This window comes from Gadus morhua, chromosome 13, assembly GCF_902167405.1.
Source record: "Gadus morhua chromosome 13, gadMor3.0, whole genome shotgun sequence".
Lineage (NCBI taxonomy): Eukaryota > Metazoa > Chordata > Actinopteri > Gadiformes > Gadidae > Gadus > Gadus morhua.
In genome coordinates, this window is record NC_044060.1 from 26,230,938 (window position 1) to 26,238,697 (window position 7,760).

Genomic DNA, 7,760 nt, shown 5'->3' on the forward strand with positions numbered 1-7,760 from the left:
AACAGCGCTCAGGGTAGACACTGCACTCGTGTGGCCACAAGCGGTACTGGATTAGATGCTTCATGAACCCCCTCCAGAACGCATGCTTGTTTACATTGTGTCTCTGTCAGGGATAAACCTTGTGTTGAACGTTTACCACTCTCCAAGTCATCCCTAGCCTGAGACGACCGTACCACAAAGGATCTAAGTAGTTTTTCATCATTACCTCTACAAAAGATCATCAGATAAACAAAATATGGGGAATCAGTATGTTTGGTCTGCCTAGACAAAATAAATTACATAATACAAGTTGCACGACGTCAACCGAAACGTGCTTAGAACATCAAATGGATATAGCAAATCAATCTAATTCACAATACTGTGCCATACATTGCAAGAATTCGATATATAGGATGGCCAATCGAAATCTTCATTTATTTGTCATTGATTCATGTGATTTTATGCAATGCATGTCAGCCAGCTTTTTTAGGTGCATGTCAGGCCAATTGCCACCTTTTGGGTGCGCCCTGTTGTTTAGACCCCTGTTTGGTTTCACGTCTCACCCAGTGTGTTCAATGCCTGATGAAGATCCGATGACATCAAAATGTTGCCTTGTCTTTAAGTAAATTAATGTGCTTCTGGACTACCAACAGCTTCTTCCACTATATCTGATAAAATTGTCTAGCACCTGTGGATTACTTCTTGGGATGTGCGCACACAACTCCTCTCCAAGACACCATTACAGAATCTGTGTCAACATTTATTTGAGTAAGAGCATAGCATTCAGAGTATGTTCACTTCCTCCTGATTGTAATTGGGATTGTACCACTGATTAATTAAGACCCAGTCAGTCAATGGTAGGAAAAATCATGAAGAGTTTAATTATTGTGGTTAATACTAAGAGATAGGCAGCATCGTTTCTGTTAAGCCACTCTAAATAAACAAGCAAGTACTCAGGGTTTAATCATATAAGTGATGATGGGTGATGTGGAAAATACTGAATCATACCTCAATTAGTGCTAACCTGGCAATCCCTAGCACAAAACTACTGATAAAAGGTAGTAACAAACACACACACCACCTACTTTTAATACTCTTAATGCATATATACAACATTGTTTTGTTGTCTTATCCATCTTGTGACATGATATCGTAAATAATATACAAACTAATGGAATCAATTCAAGTATTATTTGTATAGCCCTTAATCACCATTACAAAGGGCTTAACAGGTAAAATATTTATGACACCCCCCTTTACCCAAGCCCCCACAAGGGCAAGAAAAAACTCCCTTGAAATTAGCAAGGAAGAAATCTTGAGAAGAAACGCATAGTAGGGGATCCCTTCTTCCAGGGATGGTCAGGAGTGGGTGCCATAATTGACATACAGGTAAACACATGCACTTCATATTAAATTGGTCACCAAAGTGCTAAAAAACAAACAAAACAAATATAAAACAAAAAACGATTAAACATAAAATGATTAATCATTTTATAACACGGTGATGTGGTGCTGGCCGGTTAACCATGAGGAGAGTCCAGGCATCCAGTCCAGTCACCGTAACACGCTGGAACAGACAGAATAGTGAATTAGAACGGAAAAAGTACATAGTGGGAATGTATGTATAGTGTATTAACAAAAGCACAAACAAGCCCAAAATGTACCCAAAAAGAACCCAACACTGATCACGCACCTTTAAAAAATTAAGGAAAGTGATCTCACAAGACCATCATGGACAGTCAAACTTCTAGCAGCAGTGGATTTTGTAGTTCAGATTGGTCTTGGAAGTTTGGGATACAGGTGAAGATGGATGAGCTCGAGCAAGCTCCAACAGGTGGCTGTGTAGACAGAAGAAAGCATGTTAATTTGTTAACAGTGTTAAGCCATTTACAGCATATGCCATTCAAATTAATAATATTTAATTAATGCTCTTTGTGGTTAATCCAATAAGATCTCTGAATATTGCATATGACATTCAATCACCACTGGTGGAAAAGCTAGATGAGTGTTAACAGGCTCTCTGACTGTTACAGGTTCCTGAGTAGCCTGCATCGGTCAAGAAAAACATTTCCATTCATTGACGCAGTATAGAAATGGACATCATCCCAAATATAATGGCATAACATCAAAACTGTAAAAGAAGAAGGAATATCTTTGATGTTTATATCATCTGAGAAGAGTTCACAAGAGCAATTCATACATCTGTTACTGAAGGTCTGCACCACAGGTGAAAATAGATGAGTTTGATCAGGTCTCAACGATGAAAAAGGTAGATGAGCAGCAACACGCTTTTTTCCAGGTATTTCTCCATCAGCAGGCTGTGTAGGTAAAACAAAGCAGGACCATACATTAACAGTGTTATGCAGTTTATATACAATTCATAAGAGTAATTTTTCATCCAGAACCCATTCTGGATGCTCATATAATCTCATCTCACAAGAGTGTTTCTGACAGTCAGACTTCTTACATTTAGAGTGTTTGTAGTTTACACAGGTCTTGCAAAAAAAGTGTCAACATGCTCTGGTCAACAGGCTGTACAGGCAGGACAAATGCCACCGTCATATTTAATGTGCAAAGAAGGAAAAGAAGATAGATACTCACATATTGGTACTGCTTTTCATGACAAAAGATGCTTTAAGAGTAATGCATTCAATGACTTTGAAGCTGTATGTCCTCTGGGTTCCGAAGCTCAGCCAGGTTTTCTGTCTGAGTGTTTTCGATAGCCTTCTCTTGTCTTACAGAGTTACTCTGCACGGTCAGACCCTCCTTTTGTGCTTCTTCATTTTACTTGCAAACAAATACATCTCATATACCAGCAAGTACAGTATATCCCAATACAAAGCAGAAATGAAATGAACAGAAGCGACTATGACTTCAGAAAATAATAAATAATCCCAAATGCAAAACAAAGTAATACATCACATAGGTAAAAAACAAAACAATTACAACATCCTACCCTAATCTAACACTATTAATGCCTATCATTACTTTTACACAAAATAAATGATCTGTACTACTCGTAGTAAAGTAACCCTAATCCCTTTGCTTATAAGACCGTGTTTACAGAAATGGATCACAAGTGGAAAGCATTAAATACAGATGTACATTATGCCAATTATTTGCATCACTCTTAACAGTAGTGTTCTGGGATGCAGTAGGCAATTCTCTATTTTGTTAAGAAAAATGTGTCCTGTTTTATCCCTGAAAAGTGCACATCAGTTCTGTTGAGGTAGCATCACTGCTTAGTGTTCACAAGTCATTGTATTCCTTTGCAATAATTTAAACTACATTTGTTTGTCATTTTTTTTTCCAACATTACAGATAACACTCGATTGTTGGAGCACAGACATGATCCACTGGCATAAAAATTAATCCTAGCATTACTAATAAAATCACCGGTTCACCTTATTCAGCCATGCTCATATCTAAACGTTTTTTCTTTGGCTTTCTGTTGAAACTTCCATTACATTGCTTGCCTTCATACACATCCATTCTATTTTCATGAAGTATAAGGATAACAAAACACTGTTTTTACTGCTGAAAACATCCTCATTGTACTGGTGATATTTTCCACAAAATTGATTGATTAAGAGGGCCCAAAAAAGACAACATAAATAAAACTGTTCAAACAACTACTATTGATAATGCATATCACTGCCTGATTGGAAGTTCCAACACAATGTATCAGGTCCCCCCTCCCTTGGTGCCTTGGTGAATAAAAAAAAGTAAACGGGGTCTATTTTTTGGCCATTTTCCAAAATAAGTTGCACTCAAGCTGTTATTTTTTCTTTTTTTGGTTTGTTTTCACCATCATGTCAGTCTAGTAACATTACTTTGCTCTGCATCAGCACACACCCTCTGACGACCTAAGACCAACATCCGCACCATGGGCGATCAGGCTTTCTCCGCTGCTTCCCCAAGACAATGGAACGCCCTCCCTGACCACCTGAAGGCCCCACAGACTACAGCTGTGTTTAAACTTTTTCTCTCTCTCCCTGTCTCTTAAACTCTGTAGCACTGAGATTTTTGAATGTAAAGTGCTCTACAAATCAAATGTATTATTATTATTTTTATTGTTATTATTTAGATCCAAGTTTTCTTTGTTTATAACATACAGAACATACAAACAACAGCAATATTATTATTATTATTATTAGTAACAATTTAGGATTCCTATTATCCATACAGCATTATTTTCTTTCATTTTTCATTGAATTAGGGTGTTTTGGGGTCTTTCGTGTGGTGGTCACAATGTGAAATCACTGTGGAACCACACATCAGCTTGTCTTTTGTGCAACTTATTTTGGAAAATGGCCTACCCTTACCCTTCCATCCCCTGCAAGGAGCCGTCCAGTGTGAAGCTCTCTCCTTGCCTTACCCACCCAAACCCCAGTTGGCGGACGGAGTATATTTGTGGTAGTGATAATGACACAATGTATAACATAATGACCGGATAACATATTCCTGAACATCTCACGGTCTTTGAATGCAAAATAATACATCACAACAGTGAGACAAGTATTGCTTCATGAAAACTGAAGTATGTCGGTACAACTTCAACAGTAACATCTCCTGCATCTTTACAGTACACGTGATCTATCAACGTACCTTTTTCAGTTGTGGCTGTGTGCACGTGTTGACTGTACCCATGCTGTTCCAGTAACTTGCCAATGGTAGACGACACAAAGATATCCTCATTGAAGTCTCCCATGATGAGTTTCCTCCCAGGATGTTTGTCAAGGTCAAAGACGAGCTGTAACAAATGCTGTCAAAAGGCATCAATCTTATAGGAGCTGGGTCTGTATAAAATGACAGCAATCAAATTAACGTGTGGTATCTCAAAGCATTCCACATTGCATCTCCCTGGAATTGAAACCCGCACATCAATTTTGTCTCAAGAATACATGCCAACACCACCTCTTTGTTGTTGTTTCAACCCTGCAAAGACCGGTTCAGAATCATCGTAACAGTTTTCTCTCGGATTGTGCTTGAACGTGTACCCTGGAAGTTGCGGTTCCTCGGAACCTGTGTTGAGCCAAGTCTCTGTTAAACAAATACAATCAGCTTTGGTGAGTGACTTATGGGCTGCGATATCCTGAATGTGAGCATTTAAACTCTGTACGTTATGAAGAGCTATTGTGCACACAGGATTCACATCAGACAAAAAAGACATTCCATAGCTGAACTTTTGCATGTTTTCAAGAGCTGACTCTACTTTCTCGTCACAAAATATAACTGACTCTCTGAAGTCCTCAATTATCAGTCCACTGAGAGTTCTCACACGACTCAATGCAACATAAGCTTGACCCGAAGCAAAGATCTTTTTGAGTGATACAACAGCCCTTTCAACAGTTAAGCCCTGGCATTTGTGTACAGTTTGCGCCCAAGATAAACAAAGGTAGCTGAATTCGAATTCCTCCGGCAGTGGTCACATGGTCTTCTTGTTTTTCCACGACTGATGAACGTTCAAGAACCCTCTTTGACTTTGATCTCTGAATCTTACCAACATTAGGATCATCAAAGTCAACGTAGATAGCTGCAGGAATGTCATCGTCCTCTTTACACACCCCAGCTCCACTCATAATTATCGATGGATTCCCAGTACCCTTCTCCTCCAAAGTCAAGAGCCTCGGCGTCATCCTGGACAACACCCTCTCATTCGCACCCCATATTCACAACATCACCCGGACTGCATTCTTCCACCTCCGCAACATCGCCAGACTCCGCCCATCACTGACCCAATCCAGCGCTGAAATCCTAGTTCACTCATTTGTCACATCACGCATAGACTACTGCAACGCCCTCCTCACCGGACTCCCCACCAAACTTATCAACAGACTGCAGATCATTCAGAACTCAGCCGCCCGGATCATCACCCGCACCAAATCATCTGACCACATTACCCCTGTCCTCATTCAACTTCACTGGCTCCCAGTACACTACCGCATCCAATACAAAACCCTACTCCTCATCTACAAAGCTCTCCACAACCTAGCCCCCAGTTATCTCTGCGACCTCCTCCAAGAATACACTCCCTCCCGCTCCCTCCGCTCAACCTCTGCTGGACTACTATGTATCCCCACATCACGACTCACTTCAATGGGTGCCCGGTCATTCAGCTGTTCAGCACCCAGGCTCTGGAACTCCCTCCCCCCACACATAAAACAGTCAGACACCATTTCAACCTTCAAGTCACAACTCAAAACTCACTTGTTCAAACTCGCACACAACGTCTAACTGATCACTGTTTTGATTTTTTATTTTTTTATTTATTTCTTATTGCTTATGTTTATTTATTTATTTATTTATTTATTTTTTCCACAATGTCTTGCTTTTTAAAAAATGTATGATGACTATATGCTCTGTAAGGTGACCTTGGGTGTCTTGAAAGGCGCCTCTAAATTAAATGTATTATTATTATTATTATTACCTCTGATGATTTCCACAACTGTGCCGCACGCTCCGTTTACAAGGCCGTCAGACACGTCTATGTTTTTCTTCAACATCACTCTTGCTCCGATGCCCAACGAAACGCATTTTGGCAAGCAGGAATTGAAGATTTTTGTGTGGAAGCCAACTTTCCGCTCCATTCTTCCGGTTTTGGGGTTCCGTACAAAGTCGAGGGCCTGAATGCTGACTGCGTCTGGACAGGTGTCTTGCAGTCTCTTCACATTATATATATCGACCTCTGCGTTTGTAGCATATATGTGAATGTCAGTTGGGTCTTCACCAGTTTCACGCTGCTTCAGTGTGAGTACATCACGGCTGCTGAGAGGTTCCTTCTTTTTACGGACTCTGAGGCGGTTTAGCAATCCAGCAAATTCAGCATTTTCTTGTCTAACGACTTGGGTCAGCTGAGCGACTTCAAAGTTGCCTTCCCACAGGTTTCCGCCGTCAGCAAAAAGAGGTGTGCCTTTGACAGGTCTCAACTGGTAAAAGTCACCCACACAGATCACGGAAACATTTGCAAACGGCGAATAATCACCAGTCTGCTTGATTTGACGTAGTCTACCATGAATGTAGGCCAAAAGACGGTGGTCGACCATGGACACTTCATCAATGATCAGGATTTGCAAGTTGCCCATTCTGCTTCGTAGAGAATTCACTTTCTCGTCGCCGAGAGGTTGATAAGGCATCTTGACATTTGCACCAATGGAGAAAGTGTGGTGAATGGTCGCGGCACCAATGTTGTACGCAGCCACGCCTGTAGGTGCCGTTAGAAGAACAGTGAGATCCTCTGGATTTTCAGCAATCTGTGACAACAGCCTAGTGGCTTCGTAATGTATCGCTTTGATCAAATGGCTTTTGCCTGTTCCTGCTCCACCGGTGATGAACAATCGCAAAGGCTCAGGATTCTGTCCAAGAAGTTTCTGCAAGCACCATTGACGGACGGCATAGAATACGGCAGATTGCTGTTCGTTCAACGATCGCAATAAATCCAACGCGTCTTGCCTGGGCATCGTCACATGATTCGTTTCCAAAGTGCACGCAGTGTGTGGGTTAGCTGTAGGGTCAGGCATAAGTTCTGTGCCATCAGCGTCTTCATCATCTACAACTCTGTCTTTCATGAGATCCAAACAACGAAGACGCTCTCTTTCTGTTTCAGGACACAGCTGAGCCCATGCATCTTCTAAATCAATGTTTTCTTCCAGCAACTGCTTAGCTTGGTCAATGGCATCGCTCTCTATTTCAAATACAGCTTTGTTGTCATCCACAATGGACTGCACTCGTCGAACATCACCGCCACATTTAACCGCACCGTTCTTGTAGAAATGCTCGTA

General features: G+C 41.0%; 1 long non-coding RNA gene across 1 annotated transcript; it reads right to left on the reverse strand.

Annotated features, from left to right (window-relative positions):
- Positions 1 to 726: 726 nt before the first annotated feature.
- LOC115556550 (uncharacterized) lies at positions 727 to 5,616 on the reverse strand. Its single transcript, XR_003979082.1, has 3 exons — positions 2,180 to 5,616; positions 1,673 to 1,817; positions 727 to 1,546 (listed from the first exon to the last, which is right to left on the reverse strand). It is a non-coding gene; the product is annotated as an uncharacterized LOC115556550 (long non-coding RNA).
- Between the last annotated feature and the right edge of the window lie 2,144 nt (positions 5,617 to 7,760).